Here is an 18,840-nt window from a genome sequence, read left to right on the forward strand (position 1 = left end):
TTGTTTCTAAGGGAAATTTTCAGTCACTGACCCTCTTCTCTGCCCTCTCTCCCCTAAGCAGCTGACTTTTCAATGTAGGCTCTCTTTTGTTCTTACTTCTTATGAGACTATCCATGACTCATTTGAGGTGGCAGGAGGAAAAGCCAGGTCATCTTATCTGATGGCCATCTCCTTAATGAAAATTCTCTCAATGAATCTCTAGACTTTTCTTGTTCTGAGTAAGGAAGAAGTCAGGAAGACGGAGCACATTAGCAACTCCTTGGTCAGTCATGGAAGTCTGTTTAGTTCTATCCTCAAATAGTGTAGGAGCAGCCACTCATGGTCTTCAGAGCTAATGATTTTGGTAAAATTTCAAGACAGTAGGAAAGCCCTAATGCAAATCTTACATAATTATTCCTTTATTTCTCTGAGTTCCTTTAGCCCATAGCACAGTTCCAAATACATCAGACCCAATGTAAAAATGAGAGAGCATTTAGTCAAATAAATAGCACATTCCAGGCAAAAGAAAATATTTTCATCTCAACATAATTAAAATTTTATTGTAAGACAATGGAGCTTTTATTTACTTAAGCAATTAATCTAGATAAGCCTTTTCTTAGCCATCATAATTTGTATTCATTGTAAAACATTTCCTTGGGATTATTGTGTGTAACATAATGGCATCATGAGATCTCAAGGCACCGTTTCTTTTCTTTTTATTTGACTGGGAAGCTGAAGATTTTCCACACAGATCTATTTCCACTGTTCCATGTACAGTGTAAGAAGAAATAGTCTGTCATGAAGTAGGATAGATAGACTCTTTGGAGATAAAATAAATGATTCAGAATCTCTCATTCATGTGTACCTGAAAGTCTAGGATCTGGAAAGTATTAATCTGGGCCCTGAATAGATCAAATGGCAAAGTGAAAATATTTATAGTAATAGTAGGATTTTCTAAGAATAGTAGTGTGTGGATGTGATGCAGATATAGATTATAGGTATGCATACACACACAAACACACACACACACACACACACACACACACACACACACACACACTTATACACAGTGGGAGATGTCTATTCCCTACAGAAATGACAAGTGTGATTAAAAGGTAGGCAAAGCTTTTGTGGTTCCCTAGGTTTAAATGAATTATTTATGAACTTATTTACACATTATTACTATTTATTATTTTTACTTAGCAATATACCTATTAAGAAATTCAAAGCTAATTTGTGCCTATGAATTAACAAATTCACCATGGAATACTGTCTATAAAAGTTTTTTGACCATATCAATACCTTATTTTCATGAAAATATTTCACAAGTATAGTGAATAGGTCACTAACAGAAAGAAATCTTCTAAATTTTATTATCATTCAGGGTAAATAATTTTCTTAAATCATGTTTTCTTTTCATTTATTATAATATTTCTTTTAATATATAATATTTAATTATATATATTATAATTAATTAGAATATTTCTTTTCAAATATTATAGTATTTGCAGTTAAAGTCATAATTGTGTTTGTGATCAAATAGCAGATCTCACTTGTTAATAATGAGAACAGAAGATAGAAATTAGTCAGACAATTTAGGGATAGGGGCCTTGATTTGTGTATTTGTTCAGAATCCAGAAATGTTTTTGGTTAACCCTATGTCTCTTATATGCTCTAGAAATTCCCCACCCCCAGGACATCTGTAGTTGAAGGGCAGGCAGAAGTTGATGTCTATAATCTTAGGTGGGTGCCTGGGGGTCCTCCCCTTCTTCCTCTGAGATAAATGAATAGTTCTGTCATCATTACCACAGATATGGCATCAGCATCTTCTTTCATCTTACTTTGTTGCCCTAACTACAGGCCCAAGGTGTTCTAGAATATCTCTGTAACTGCTGCTCCAAGATGGCTGCTGTTCATGTCAGGCCAGGAGGAAATTGCTTCACTACAACAGATTTTTCCAGAGCAGGATATGATGAAAGACTGTAATAGAACAGACTAAAAATCACAGAGAGAAAATAAAAATGAATTAATAAAAGGAACTACAACTTTCTAGTAAGAAACAGCTTTTCTTTGTTGTTCTTTGCTATGACAACTAAAACCTATAGATTCTACTTCCTTCTCTATTGCCTAATTTGTGACAACTTTTGCCTTGTCCTTCATGCTCTAAATCCCAGAAAGAGCCTGTGTTACAGCTCTGAAGGAAAAGGTATCCTGGTAGTCAGAAGCCAAGGGATACCTATAGCTCTGAAGGAAAAGTTATCCCAGTAGAAGTGTTACAGCTCTGTGCCTTTGGCGGCGCCGGTTTGTCCAGCAAAGTGTTACAGTCCTTGTTCCAGGAAAGATTTCCTTAATGCAAGCTTAACAACTTTACTCCAGCAGAGGAGAGTTTCCCCAGCAACACTGTTACAGCTCTGTTTAGCTTCCTGGGAGTGTAACAGTTCTGTTCCAGCAAGGGAAAGTTTCCCCAGTCAAAGTATTACATACAGTTCTACTCTGCTCTATCAAAGTTGTTACAGCTTTGTTCTGCTGAGAAAAAGTTTCCCAGTGGAAGTGTAGCAGTTTTGCTCTGCTCCAGGGAAAGCTCTGCTCTGCTTTGGCAAAAATTGTTACAGCTCTGCTCTGCTTTGGTTAAAGAAAGTTGTTACAACAAACCTCACTTAAGAGATTTATTGGGAGGGAGGAATCCAGAAAAGTGGCTGCCTCGACCAGGGTGGAAAAAGGCAGCCCCAAGCTGAACAAGTACAGGGCTTATACAGGGCTTCTTAGGGGCAGAGCTTCCCAGTGTGAAGATTTTTAGGGTGAGGATCTCAATTCCTGAGCTTGTGACAAGCTCAGAGATGGGTTGAATTTTTGTACTCAGAGACTGGTTGGATTTTGTGCTCAGGGATTGGTTGGTTTTCATGCTCAGGGATTGGTTAGATTTCAAGTCCTGAGTTGGTTAGGAACAGGGTATGCTTCCTTGGTTATGGTCTCAGGATCAGGGTGTTTTTTCACTGGCCCTTTCGGCCCCACAGAGACACTTGTGGTAGACCCTCCTCTCTTTGCCTAACACCATTTTCCACATGTGATACCAGTGTGTTATCAGGGAGAAAGGGGGTGTGGCCTGAAGATGATTTTGAAAAGTGATAGTAAGAAAAGGAAAAGACAGTTCAAGTCTCTGCCCAACAAACTATTCACAGATAGATCCAGAGCACAACTATCTTCTGTAGGTGTGGGCCCTTCCAGCAGTCATCACCCCATGAAAACTTGACTTTCTAATGTTTTCTAACTGAGAACAACTCTTTTGTGAGGCACATTTATTTTTAAGTCTGGACTTGATCAAACTACCCTCATCACTCGTGTCTCCCAGTTTGCATTGGTAGGAGCAGAGTGTGGTAGGATCTTCAGGACCTGGTAACAATATTATCTACCAACATCACTAATGGAGTTAATTAAGAAATACTTGCTAATGACTACTTCAAATGATTCTTGTAAGAGTTGAGTTATTTAGGTTCACAGGGTATTATGGTTTAAATTTAAAATGTCTCCTGTAGGCTTATATATCTAAACCCCTAGTCTGAAGCTGGTAGTTCTGTTTGAGGGAGATTATGTACCCTTAGGAGGTGCACCCTTGCTGGAGGAAGTGTATCACTTGAAGGAGAAGGGGCAAGCTTTGAGGTTTTATAGCTTCACCACTTTTCCAGTTCACTCTGTGTTTATTGTGTGGTGAGTTCTCAGATACCTGCCCCAGCTGACTGCTGCTGTGCCTCCCTCAACATTATGAACATTCTCTCTCTGGATCCATAAGCCCAAATAAACTCTTCAATAAATTGCTTTTAGTCTTGATGTTCTCATTATAGCAACAGGAAAGTAACTAATGTAGTAGGCAGGTAAACATTCATTTTATTGCAATAATTTTTGATTATAGAAGAGAAAATGCAGTTACTTTTAAAGATAGAAAAGGCATTCACTATCAATGTTAGATTATAAACCAGATGTGCATCTGCTTAAAAAGCTAAATTTTTTAATTTAATTAATTTTACTTTAAAAGGCTAAAATTTCATTTTAAGTGACAAGTAAAAGTTCCATTGTAGCATGAATCTTAAAAGTTCTTATTAATAAAATCAAACCTGAGCCAGGTATTGGGGTGAACACTGGAAGATCAGAGAGACAGAACAAGTCGCAGCTAACCTCACCTGGCCAACTTCTCAGCTGATCTTGTTTCCTCAGACTGGAAGCCTCTATGTCCTCATATCCAAATGGCTCTCAGCTGAACTGTGCTGCTCAAAACCTAAAAGCTTAACCAGCCAAATGCTTCTAGTTTCTGGTCCTCTCACCTTATATATATTTCTGCTTTCTGTCTCACTCCCTGGGATTAAAGGCTAGCTTTCGGGGATTAAAGGCATGAGTCACCATTCTTGGCTGTATCCTTGAACACATAGATTTCTGCCTCTGGAATGCTAGGATTAAAGGTGTGTGCTACCACTGCCTATCCTCTATGTTTAATATTGTGGCTGTTCTGTCTCTGACCCCAGATAAGTTTATTAGGGTGCACAATATTTCGGGGAACACAATACCACATCATTCCATTAACCCTTAAAAAGAACAAGATCACTTAAATGGCTGTTGAGAATGGATATGTGCAAATTTCTTTATGTAGACTTTTTTTTTTAACATTTTTTTCTCACACATTACGTCCTGACCAAAATTTCCCTTGCCACCACTCTTTCCAGGCCCCACCCCTCAACCTCCCCTCTCCCTGAGCTCCACTCCTTCTCCATTTCCATTCAGAACAGAACATGCTTCCCAGAGATATCAACCAAACATTGATGCTATTGTTTGTTTTTAACTCTTTGCTCTTTTTTAGGGCCTGCCACCCAGCTCCCAAATAAAAGACACATGGATGCTTTTTCTTAACTATGAATGTCCAGGCTTAGTTTGGCTTGTTTCTTGTCAGCTTTCCTTAAATTATCCTGTCTACCTTTTGCCTCTGGGATTTTCCCATTCTCTTACTTCTGTAAACCTTACTCTTACTGCGTGGCTAGCTGTGTAGGTGGGTGGCTGGCCCCTGGGTCCTTCTCCTTCTCTGGCTACTTCTTCTCTCCTTTCAGATTTCTCCTTTTATTTAGCCCCTCTGCCTGCCAGCCCTGCTTATCTTTTCTCCTGCCTCACTATTGGCCATTCAGCTTTTTATTAGATCATCAGGTGCTTTAGACAGGCAAATAACACAGCTTCACAGAGTTAAGCAAATGGAATATAAACAAAAGTAACACACCTTAAAATAATATTCTCCAATACATGGAATAGCAGGTTATAATAAGACTAGGCACAAATGCTCATATCAAGGCTGGGTGAGGCAATCCAGCAAGAGGAAATGAGTTCTAAGAGCAAGCAAAAGAATCTGAGACACTCTCCATTTTCACTGTTAGGAGTCCCAACAAGAATACTAAGCTACACTGGGCGGTGGTGGCACACGCCCTTAATTCCAGCACTCGGGAGGCAGAGCCAGGCAGATCTCTATGAGTTCGAGGCCAGCCTGGGCTACCAAGTGAGTTCCAGGAAAGGCGCAAAGCTACACAGAGAAACCCTGTCTTGAAAAACCAAAAAAAAAAAAAAAAGAATACTAAGCTACATGCCCAGTGGTGGTAGAGCATGCCTTTCATCCCAGCACTCTAGTGGCAGAATCAGACAGATCTCTGTGAGTTTCAGGCTAGCCTGGTCTACAGGGGGAGTTCTAGGGTAGCCAAGGTTACCCAGAGAAACTCTGTCTCAAAAAACAAACAAAACAAAAAAACCCAAACAACCAACCAACCAACTAACCAATCAACCAACCAACCAACCAAACAAAACCAAAAACCAAGCTGCACAACCATAATATACATGCAGAGGACTTAGCTCAGACTCATACAGGCTCCATGACTATCATTTAGTCTCTGTGAGCCCCTTTGAGAAAAAAACAAAAGCATACCATAAATAGGAAGAGAGACAAAAATTTAAATAGGATTAGATAATAAGAGTAGAAGAAACTTGGAAAATAAAATTATGCCATTTAAAAAATAGTACCTGGAGGGGACCTGGTCAGGTTTGTATTTGAAAAAGAAAGACTTTCTCACAATCCCTGAAGAGAGTACCTGAAAATACATAAACAGAAAACAGAAAAGGAAAAAAAAATATAAAAGGAAATGGGAGACCAGTGAGATGCCTTAGCAGTTAAGGGCACTTGCCAAGCGAACTAATCTGAGTTTGATCCTCAAAGTTCACATACAGAAAGAAGAGAACCGACTCCACAAAGCTGCCCTCTGACCTCCACATGTGCCATATGGTGCAGTGTCCATGTGTGTAGTATGCACTCATGTACACAGACAATAATAATAAACAATAAAAAAATTGAAAGGAAACAGGGAGGAGAAAACTTTGAAGAAAGACAAAGGTTAAGGCAAGACAGAAAGAAGGAAAATCTGGTGGACATGAGAAGCCAAAGGAGCCCCCACCAACATCCAGTTTTCAGGGTCAGAGAGGCAAACATCCAACTGTTTCTCCCTTCTTCACTAGAAACGTGCAATTCCTAGGAATCTCATCAGAAAAGACATGTACAGGGAAAGGACAGGTACTAAGCTCCTTGTGAAACATGGGAGGTCTTGGATGCATGCTCAAGGCAGGCACCGAGAAAGAGTTGTGTGGGATAAAGTTTATTAGAATATTTATTAATGCTGTGAACAAACACACAGGCAGGCAACAGCATGGCAGCAGCCTGACGGGCTTTCAGACCCCGGCAACAGAGACAGCCGTCATGGTGGACTCTTGGAAGAGAGGCAATCAGGGCCCATATGGCAGAAGTGGGCGTCTCTTTTTACACCTTTCCGAGGATGGGGGAGGTTTCACAGCATACAAGCCTGTAGCAAGGCTCTGTTTCTCAGGTGGGAGGCTGGGAATAGGGTGGGAGAAGGAAATGTGTTCACCGATGCCTAATTTGAAGTAAACCCACTTCCCCAGTGAGAAACCCTGGCATCTGGAAGACTGTAGCTGGATACTCCCAGTGTCTCAGTAGGGTGCTGTCAGAGTCTGTGAGAGGGGAGGGACCGCTGCAGGTATTTTTTATAGTCTGAGCAGCAACTGGATTCTAATATTACATTCTGACACAGTCCTAGTGGCTTCGGGTTTTACTTTGTCAGATTATAATTCTATCCAAAGCATCTCCAGAGTCACCTCACTTGCCTCATTTATCAAAAGGGAGAGACAAAGGATAAAGAGACTTGTCAGTGAGCTTTTGAGACGAAACGCGAAAGCCACTGAAATATCCTATATGGCTAATGCTACAACAATTAATCTCGGCTTTCTCTTGAAGTCCAAGCCCACTTGTATGTCTTACTTCTTGATACACTCTTAGAGAAGCCCACACCCATGCTCTGGAGTGTGTTTTCCTGTATTCTCCTTGAGCATCCTTTACCTCCTCATTCTCATGTGCTTAAGCTTATATGAATTTCTCTTTAATGAAATCTCCAACTCTGCTTCAGTGTGGTTATGCTTGAACTTCTTATCTGTGTCAAAGCCACAAATGCCAATCTGGCCTGGGATAAGGTCTCTTTAAGATGAGTACTTCTCAGGCTGAAAATCTCTGGGGCTGGAGTCCCACCCCCTCCAGTTAACAGCCTATGGAACAAGGACTGGAATCACAGGACTCTGCCTGTCAGAAGAATAACCCTGTGAGGCATGGATTTTAGTTAGTGTTCTATTGCTGTGAAAAAAAAAAAAACCCACCATGATCAAGGCAACTTTTAAAAGAAAGCATTTAACTGGGGGCTTGCTTACAGTTTCAGGGGGTTAGTCTATAACTATCATTGTGGGAAGAGTGGCAGCAGGCAGACAGGCAGGCAGGCAGACAGGCATGGCTCTGGAGCAGTAGCTGGGCCTGGTATTGACTTTTGAAACCTCAAAGCTGTCCTCCAGCAGGACTATACCTCCCAATCTTTTCTAAACTGGGACCAAACATTCAAACACATGGAGAATGGAGGCCCAAACTCACTCAAACCTCTACAGCTTCTTCCCTCCCCCCATAGGCTTTGTAGCCATATCAAAGTGGGAAATGCATTCAGTTCAACTGCAAAAGACCCCATAGTCTTCAAAAGTCCAAAATGCAAAGACCAAAACCTAGCAGAGAAAACTCCAAATCCTATATCTCTATGTCTGATGGCAAAGTACTCAGATGACTCTTCCTTCAAACTTTGATTACTGAAATACATTTCCCTCTCTTGGGCTGGTTTGACACTCTGGCTTCAGCTCTCCTGGACAGGAATCCCATGGCTGTGGCATCTCCAACATTTTGGGATTGGCAATCCAGGTTTTACCTTAACAACTTCAAGCAATGGCCTCTCCAGGACTCCATGCATGGATTCTTCTGCCTCACCTCCAAGGCTTTTCTTATGGGTGGAGGAAGAGTCCACAGTGCCTTTATACCTGCATCTTTCTTGATAAAGCCAGAACCTCAGTGCTGAAGCTGCCAAGTTCTTCTGCTTGCTTGGGATGGAATCTGATCCACTTCTTGAATAACATTTGCATAAGCTTTAACTTGTTGATATCTTTAAGTTAAAGAAATCCCTTTTACCTTTTCCTCTCACAGGTTGTAGAATTATCTAGGTGGGGTCTTGTCCTGAGGGTTCCACTCCTTTATTGTGTTTAGCATGAGGCCTTTTTAAAATTTTTTATTTCCTTGAGCACAGGGTTTGGCTCCAACATTACATTTCCTGGTGCTCCTTTTCTCTGTGAACTGTACATTTGTATTTCTTATTGCCCTTCTTACTCTTTTTTCATTGTAGATCTGCATAAAAGTGATCACTAATAGTCATGTGACATAGCCAGTATTGGGTTATGTTGAGATTTCCTCTGACAATGATGATATTAGTCCAAAATTCTTCAACTCAATCTCTAGCAGATTTTTGGACAAGGGTAAAAAGCAGCCATACTCTTTGCCAAAATATTACAAGACTGGTCTCTAGTATTCTTCTCCTCTGAAATCTCTTGAGCTGGGTCTCCACAGTCAATATTGCTCCTAACACAACTATCTTCTTTGCTCCTACTAGAGTGGCGTTTTAAGTCCTGCTTAAAGCATTCAACCACTTTCCTAATCCGAAGTTCCAAGACCACATTGTGGCAATAAGCAGCATGGTCAGGCCTGTTGCAGCAATACCCCACTCCTGGTACCAACTTTTATCTTAGTTACTGTTCTATTGCTGTGAGGAGACACCATGACCAAAACAACTTTAAGAAGAAAGTACTTACCTGGGGGCTTGCTTACAGTTTTAGGGGTTGAGGAACATGGTAGCAGGCAGGCATGGTTCTTGAGCAGTAACTGAGAACTTACATCCTGATCTTGAGAGAGAGAGAGAGAGAGAGAGAGAGAGAGAGAGAGAGAGAGAGAGAGAGAGAGAATCTGGGTATGACTTTTGAAACCTCAAACCCACCCTCAGTGACATAACTTCTCCAATAGGGCCACACTTTCTAATTCTTCTTAGACAGTTCAGCAACTGGTAACCAAACAGTTAAATATATGAATCTATAGGGTCCATTCCCATTCAAACCACTACAATGTGCAAGGCTAAATTGCATAGAAAGTCATTAATAGATAATAATATACACTTGGTTCTGAGAGTCCTAAGACTTACAAAGCTATTCATTTAGCAAGAGACTTTTTGGTAAACAACAAAGACATGCCATTATTCTCTCCTGTAAGAATCAGTCCAAAGGAGCCTGGCAACCATCTGGATAGGACAAAGTTTGTCCTGCTTGTTCTTGAGATTTTAGAAATAGTATAAAGTTGGCCTGAAGTATGTCCACACAATGGACCCTTTGGCAGTGTTCCACTCTTACCCTTTGAGTGTCTGTTCTGTCCTAATGTGGAACAAACTCTGTCTTCTACATGACACTTTATGTTCTTGTCAACACTGTTTCAATGGAGATCAAAAGGACCTTGGAATTGAGAGGGTCCATGGGGAACCTCATGACAATGGTGCAGTTTCCAATTCTTTCTGGTAAAATATCACCTCTATGTAAATGAAACTAATTTAATATGGGTGAACAGAAGCTGCAAGGTTGGTGAAAATATGATCACTGGTTCTACTCGTTTACATTTTAGTGAGATATCAGCCAGTTTTCTCCAGAGAAACAGAACCAACATGGCATGTGTGTGTTTATTAATGATTTTATATATATATATACACATACACATATATGTATATTTATATATGTACTCACATACCCATGCATGCATAATATTTATTTAAATTTATTTATTTATTTATTTATTCTTATTTTATATTTTAATTTAATTTTACATATCAGCCAAGTATTCCCCTGTTCTTCCCCCCTCCCATCCCTGCCCCCGTGGTGCTTTCTTAGAAAATTGGGAATCAATCTCCCCCAAGACCCAGCTATACCACTCTTGGGCATATATCCAAGGAATGCTCAGTCATACCAGAAGGGCACATGCTCAGCTATGTTCATAGCAGCATTGTTTGTACTAGCCAGAACCTGGAAACAACCTAGATGCCCTTCAACTGAAGAATGGATAAGTAAAATGTGGTACATATACACAATGGAGTACTACTCAGCAGAGAAAAACAATGACATCATGAGGTTTGCAGGCAAATGGATGGATCTAGAAAAAATCATCCTGAGTGAGGTAACCCAGACTCAGAAAGACAAACATAGTATGTACTCACTCATAGGTGGGTACTAGATGTAAAACAAAGGATGACTAGACTGCTACTCACAACTCCAAGGAGGCTACCTAGTAAAGAGGACCCCAAGAAAGACACAGAGATCGCCCAATGACAGAGAAATGGATGAGATCTACATGAGCAAACTGGAAATGTGGGTGGGTAATGAAAGGCAAGGGTTGGGGGAAAGAGAGCTTAGGGGAGTGGGAGATCCCAGCTGGATCAAGAACAGAGAGGGAGAACAAGGAAAGAAATACCATGATAAATGAAGACACCATGGGAATAGGAAGAAGCAAAATGCTAGAGAGGTCTCCAGAAATCCACAAAGATACCTCCACAATAGACAATTGTGGCAATGGTCAAGAGAAAGCCCGAACTGACCTACTCTGGTGATCAGATGGCCAAACACCCTAACTGTCGTGATAGACTCTCATCCAATGACTGATGGAAGCAGATGCAGAGATCCACGGCCACGCCCCAGGTGGAGCTCCAGGAGTTCAATCGGTGAGAGAGAGGAGGGATTATATGAGCAAGAGATGTTGAGACCATGATTGGAAAAAACACAGGGACAAATAGCCAAAGTAGTGGAAACACATGAACTATGAACCAATAGCTGAGGAGCCCCCATGGAACTGGATCAGGCCCTCTGGATAAGTGAGAGAGTTGATTAGCTTGAACTGTTTGGGAGGCCCCCAGGCAGTGGGACCGGACCTGTCCTTAGTGCATGAGCTGGCTTTTTGGAGCCTGGGGCCTATGCTGGGACACTTTGCTCAGCCTGGGTGAAGAGAGGAGGGGACTGGACCTGCCTTGACTGAATCTACCAGGCTGAGCTGAATCCCCAGGGGAGTCCTTGACCTGGAGGAAGTAGGAATGGGGGATGGATTGAGGGGAGTGGGGGGGGGGGCAAAAGGAGGGAGGACAGGGGAATCCGTGGCTGATATGTAAAATTAAATTAATTATAAAATTTTAAAAAAGAATTTCAGACTGTGCTTTAGAGTATTCACCCCTCCCCTCTTTCTTTGAGATCACCCTCTATTTCATACCCACCCAAATTTGAATCCTCAGTTTTTCACAAGCCCGTTGAGTCCCAGCAGTGTTGTGTGGCCATCCACTAGACCACAGTAGGCCTACCAGGGGCCATACCTGTATAGAAAATGAACTCTCCCTCCCCTGGAAGCTCTCAGTTACCAACAACTTTTCGGATAGGAGCGTGAATTTGTGTTTACCTCCCATCTCCATGCTGGAATTTTACCTGAAGGGCTTGAACAGGTCTGTCGGGTGCATACTGTCACAACCACTATGAGTTCATGTGGGTAATTTCCCTTTTGTGTCTAGAAAACACTGTTTAGTTTGGAAAATTGGAAGCTATTAAACCTGCAGTGTTTGCGGCAACCTGCAGTCCTATCAAAGAACAGACTTTACTGCACAACTCAGGAAGTCATCTCATGGCTGAGTTTGATTTTTTCCCCTTGGGAGACTTGTCTGTTTTTGTTTGAAGACTGTAAGTTGACTGAATAAGTCCACATATGTTATGAAAAGTGATCCATTTTGGACAAAGTCTACTGATTTAAATGTTAATCTAATCTTAAAAAATATACTCAAGAGAAAATCTAGGATTATTTTGGCCTAGCCACATTGACTCATATAAAGTCAACCATCTCAGAGGTCTGAAGTAGGACCAGTTAGCCTGCAGCAGCATGCAACACAAATACCTGGCCAAGTAGTACCATGTGGATCACACTGTATCAATATAGAAAGAGTAATGCAACATTGTATAAATTACATAATTACATCTACTATACTGGAAAGCATCTTCATAAGGTACTACATATTTGCAAACTAAACTAGTAGTCATAAGCCTGTCAGTATATTGTGCTTGGAAAGTAGAGAGGGGAGGTTCACCTACTAGATTTGTGGTCCCCCGGACTCCACTAAGCCAAGGTCAGAGAGCCTGCTTTTTCGTTTAAAAATACACAATTACATCAAGTACTTTCAATCTGCTTAACCAGAGTTTCTCTGCTTTCATGGGGCCGTGGTGGTGGTTTTAAGCAGTCTTTTTGAATGTTGTAAGGAGTCAGTAGTAAAAAGATGCAATCATTTATACAATCTAAATCCTTTAAACACTTAAATCATTCTTCTCAACAGTATAATTTAAGCAAAAAAAAAAAAAGCAGCTCTATTCAATTGTCAAAAGACCCCAAAATCATAGATTTAAAACCTCTGTTCTGCTTAATTATACTCCTTATTTTGCAATATAAAAAACATTAGCATCAGTACTGTTGTGAAATGGGATTGCCTTATAAACTTTCTCATACTCTTTCTTGGAGAAGCATTTCAGTATTCTTTTATGGGCCCTGGGTACTCAAGGGTGTGAGACCTTTATCATTCCTTCATGAATGGTGATGGAAACCAGAATTAGCAAGAATGTGGTAAGTCATGTTCAAGGCAAATTTCATTTTTTCTATAGTGTACTGATGGGCCATGACTGCCTCCTGGAAGTGGTACAGATGGACTGTTGAACACAAAGATTTCCATACCAGTCTCATGAATTGCAATTATCTCTAATTTATACCTAGTGAACACTTTAGTAGGGTATTTACTCAGTGGTGGAAATTTTTTGGTCCTTGTAATTTACTTATTTTATTAGATGTGCAATCATATTAACCTCATGAGCCAACATGAGTAACATGCAGATTAAAAAAATATTTTGTTATTTTATGCTTATAAGTGTTTTGCCTGGACATACGTCTGTGCTCCATGTATGTGCCTCGTGCCCACAGAATCTAGAAGAAGTACAGGAAACCCTGAAAACAGAGTTACAAATGATATTGTGAGCTACCCTGTGGGAGCTGGGAATAGAAGCAGGACCCTCTGGAAGAGCAGCCAGTGCTCTTAACTGTGGAGTCATTCCTCCAGACCAAATTTTAAAATGTTTTTCATAATCCATTTTGTAGTTGCCATGCTCTTTCATCGAGGCGGTACTTCTGTCCCTTCATGTATCAGCCTGTTGTTCCACCTTGGCACCCACAGGCTGTGTGATAGGCACAAGGCATCCTGAATGGTCGAACCCATGTAATCGTTGTCAGGTTGGAAAAAAGGAGTTCTTTCAAAAGCATAAGGAAGGAGTTCAGAGAGCGTGCCTTTCCAAGGACATAAGAACAGAGACCACTGTCAGCTCAACAGCTGGCAGGTCACAGACACCATGCTAGACATCTCATGTTTCATTTATTTCTTAATAAACTTCATTCAATTGTTAGAGCCACACTGGAAAAGTACAGTGGGTCATTTTAATTTTAGAAATTTCTTAAAATTAAAAGCTGTTATTTTATAACCAAATATGTCCTTTATTTATAAAACCTCAATATCACTAAAGTATGAGAGTGGCTTAAGAACAACTGAGCTTACTCATGGTTAGAAAAGGTGTCTCAGCTTCATTCTGATGTCTAAACAGTTTCTTTTGAAACATAGTGTGGTGCTTTGAATGAGAATGGCTCCTATTTGCTCATGTATTTGAATGCTTATCCCGAACTGTTTAGGAAGGATCAGAAGGTGTGACCTTGTTGGAGAAAGTATGTCATTAGGGTGGACTTTGTGGTTTTCAAAAGCCGATGACATTCCCAGTTAACTCTCTCTCTCTCTGCCTTTTGGTTGTTGTCTCAACATATAAGCTCTAAGCTACTTCTCCAGTGCCATGCCTGCCTGATGCCATGAACTCTGCCGTGCTGGTTATGGACAACCGTCTGAGACTCTAAGCAAGCCCCAAATTAAATGCTTTCTTTTATACATTGCCTTGGTCATGGTGTTTTATCACAGCAATAAAAAAGTAATTAAGACACATAGCATCTCCTAGGGAGATCTACAGTACATTCTTCTAGATCTTTCCTTGTTCCATAGCTCCTCTGGGGGCTGATTCCCAGAAGCAGGCTATGAACATCATGTACCCAATGTAGTTGCTGGGATGCAAAGGACTTGGTTCTATGTAACACAAATCTTAAAAGTCTTAAAAAAAAAACCAAAACTCGGAGCCAGATACTGGGGTGAAAGCTGAAAGATCAGAGAAGCAGAACAAGCCACAGCCAACTTCACCTCGCCAACTCCTCAGCTGATCCTGTTTCCACGAATCCTCAGACTGAAAGCTTTTGTCTGAGTCCTTACCCCCAGGGTCGCAGGTGAACTGCTGCTTATTTCCTGTTGCCTCACACCTTATCTACGGTTCTCCACCCAGCCATGTCACTTCCTCAGATTAAAGGCGTGTGTGTTTTCAAGCAAAGGCATGAGATCTCAAGTGCTGTGATTAAAGGTGTGTGCCACCACGCCCAGCTCTGTTTCTAGTGTGGCCTTGAACTCACAGAGATCCAGATCTCTGTCTCCCGAGTTATAAGATTAAGGGCATGTGCCATCCCTGTCTGGCCTCTATGTCTAATCTAGTGACTGGCTCTGTCCTTTGATCCCCAGATAAGTTTTATTGGGGTGCACAATATATCACTACAGTACTAGTGAGTTTTTTTTCCTTCACATTTATTTGGCTTCTTGTTGCCTTGCAGACAGTCAGTGCTACAGTCTAGGTTCCAGAGATTGCTCATCTCAGCAGTGTCAGGGGCATCCTTTGAACAGGAGCCCAACCACAACATGCTCAGGTCACCTATTGGTTGGACTGAAGTTGTTCGACATGAAATCTTCAGCTAATGGTCTCCAGTAAATCAAACACTTAACAATTCTTGAAACATATTCTTTTGTGTAGCCAAATCAGCTACCCTAAATGCTTGTCTTTTCCAAGGCAACTTTAAACCAGTAGATAAATTCAAAACTAGGAACCAAGGACATTGACTAACTCATAGGCATCACTGCTGGCTCTACCTGGCTGCAGCTGGCCTCTGCAAGCATATCTGTGTGTAGGTGTTCTGCCATTTCCTCCCAGGATTCCTCACAGCCTGTTAGCCTCAAGCTCTAGCTTTTCTCCTAAGCTTCAGCTCAACCTATTTAATCAGTCTCCCTGCATTAGTTCTGTTCAGATAGAGAAGGTTAGAACACATGTATTGGCTGTCACTCTCCCTTTGCTCTTACCTCCTATTGCCTTCTGATGGACTTTTGTCACAGGTAGCCATAGAATCTTCATTATTTAGAGCTCAGTGGCAGATGCTATGATAGTGGCTTCCAATGAACAGATCTGCCCATTGTCCATGGCATTTTGTAAATGACTTAACTGATCTTACAAGAAGAGGAGGAGTCAGCGCATCGATTCTGATACAGCATTTTCAGTAACGAGCACAAAAGGACTAGAAGTTAAAGAATATACACAGAGTACCTTTGCTGCTACGCAGTGGACAGTGTTTTAGGAGGAAAGTGGACAGAGGTTTCTTTGAAAAATGAACAATTTTAAAATGCCTAAGTGTCCCACTTTTCTCCTTTGATTTATAGTGTTTTTCCATCCACATATATTCCATATTCAGATGATGAAATGATTAATTTTCAAGCTCGAGAATCTTGATTAAAGCATTAATCACCATGTAGCAAATTAGCTTAAGACTTAAGATAAAAAAAAAAGTGTGTTGGTTTGTGTTGTCTCCGTTTTCCCACCAATTGCTGCCTCTGCATGAAGAAAACAACACCTTAGGTGTGAAATATTAGCACAAAATATCACAGCATCTTGGAAAAAAAGTTATTTTCTACCCAAAGTGTTTCAGCCAACAGTTACACTATTTAAAAAGCCCCTGTTTTCATAAGTGGTTAATGTTCTTTGTACTTTAGTTTTGGTCTTTTTAAAAACTAGGTTCTCTCTGAAGCACTCTATTGGGTAACATAAATCTGAACATTGCTAGTACTTAGAACTGTTAAACCATTTCTGAAAAATCTCCAAGAAAGAATTTGTCTATGCTACGGATGGTTGCAGAAATGTAGCCTTTAAAGCGACAGCTTAGGTCTTTGCCTATTTTTTAATTGATACATTTAGGAGAAGGTTATATGGTGAAAATACATATTTTCATCAAATAATATATAATCATTAAAACTTCATTTACATGCTATCAACTAATTAGATATAAATTTGGAGTTCTCTTGCTAGTATATAACTCATATTTTCTAGAAACAAGGGGTGTCACCATGGTTTGAATATGCAGGCTTTTAAGCAGCATGGATAATATATTTCCATTAGACAAAAAAGGGGAGGGAGGTAAATTGTACGATTTTTTTTATGAATAAAACTTCTTTGGAAAGATGAGCAAACATAATAATCATGGTTACTCCAAAGTTATGAAGAAGTGGCAGAACATATAGAGATCAGGATGGGAAGAAGGGATTCATTTCCTGTGACCTTTCAACTGTATCAATGTACTATTTACCTAAAATTATTTTAAAATATTTCATTTCAATAAAATGAGCTCATATGAAGTCACCTTTTTCTGTATGACAGCTGTTCTGTTCATGATCTTTATATGTGAGGATTTCTAAATAATCAAACTGTAACACCTTGGATATAAATTACAAATAAATGTACTATAATTAAAGTATAAATGTAATCATTTTATATTCATTGAAAATATTTTATAAGATTTTTTTTCAGAAGGATCAAATAAATATTGCAAGAAAGATAAAGGCCCCAGAAAGTTGAGACAAGATTAGTAGAGAATTCATTACAAATTATTCCTTTGACTTCCACCTGAACAGGATTTGTAAAATAACGTATTCTTTGTATGTCAAGATTGATCTTCTGAACTGTAAACACCTGTGCTTTGTAGATCTCTTTGTCCCTTTAAAGCAATATGTATTTAAGTGTTGTAGGAGGGAAGACAGATATAATTACCCTTATTTAAAGATTTGGATAGGGTGAATTTATTCTGTCTTTGCAAAGTACATCTATATCATCTTATTGTTACTTAGACTGGATTTTTCTCAGTCTCTGAAGCAGAATCTTACCATAATGTTGTCTTAAAATATTTATACCATGAAAGGCAGAGTTGGACTATGATGTTGATACAGTGGGAAAAAAAGGATGAAGTTGGATTTCATAGAAGAACCGACCCAGAGTGCACTTAATTAACTGGACTTGGCCCCTGAGGAGGAAGATGAGCAGTCATTAGTGTTCATAGACTTGCACCAGACTAGTTCTTGACTTTTCTGTGCTGCCTGGAATTAGTCAGCTGAGTGGATGTTGTTCCCTTTAAGCAGCAGGAAACCTCATGCAATGAGTGGCAGATTTCACAGAATGGCTTAAATAAAAATGCAGGCCTCAGCCGGGCGGTGGTGGCGCACGCCTTTAATCCCAGCACTCGGGAGGCAGAGCCAGGCGGATCTCTGTGAGTTCGAGGCCAGCCTGGGCTACCAAGTGAGTTCCAGGAAAAGGCGCAAAGCTACACGGAGAAACCCTGTCTCGAAAAACCAAAAAAAAAAAACCAAAAAAAAAAAAAAATGCAGGCCTCAAAGTAATGTCATTGGCAAGAACAGTGCAGATGCCTCGAATTGGAGGTTCAGAGTGAAGATTCAGTGTTGAAATGAAATCACAGTTATACGTGGAGACCAAGGAAGACAACTAGAAGATAAAAACGGGAGATTGCAAAGGGTAACACAAAGTAAACCAGAAGGCTCACTGACTCCACATGCTTTTGTGCAGTCCCTAAAACTAGGAAGTGAATTTCTGAGCCCCACACTTGTAACTGTGGGGGATTTTTTTTTTTGTGTTATCAGGGTGAGTACATCTGCATACCTGTTTGCAAAGTTAGGGATGACATTGAGTGTAGGCATTGCTTTAGGAGCAGAATGACACTGTGGCTGTGGAGGATGTGAGTGCTGGAAACAAGAGGGTTTAATAAAGAGGAGAATCTTTGCCTTGTAAGTTCATTCTCCAGAGTGGGTACAGGATCGGCAGCAACACTGATGGTTCCTTTTCCATTCTTGAAGGAAGAATTTTACAATGGTGAAGAGAGGCTCCCCCTAAGAGTTTGTTATTCTAAACTTTATTTTTCAAAATGCCCCATAACATAGACTGTGACTGCTTATTTTAAAGATGATTTTAGAAAAATTTGAAAGTTTTATTTTAAAAATTTAAAAGTCCTCTCTAAGGAAGTCTTTTGCTTTCTTCCTTTTTTCTTCTTTTCTTTCTATTCATTTATTCAGTGTGTGTGTGTGTGTGTGTGTGTGTGTGTGTGTAAATGCAGAGTTCAGAGGACAACTTGTA

This window comes from Peromyscus californicus, unplaced genomic scaffold (assembly GCF_007827085.1).
Source record: "Peromyscus californicus insignis strain IS unplaced genomic scaffold, ASM782708v3 Scaffold_5__1_contigs__length_169319896, whole genome shotgun sequence".
In the NCBI taxonomy this organism is placed as follows: domain Eukaryota; kingdom Metazoa; phylum Chordata; class Mammalia; order Rodentia; family Cricetidae; genus Peromyscus; species Peromyscus californicus.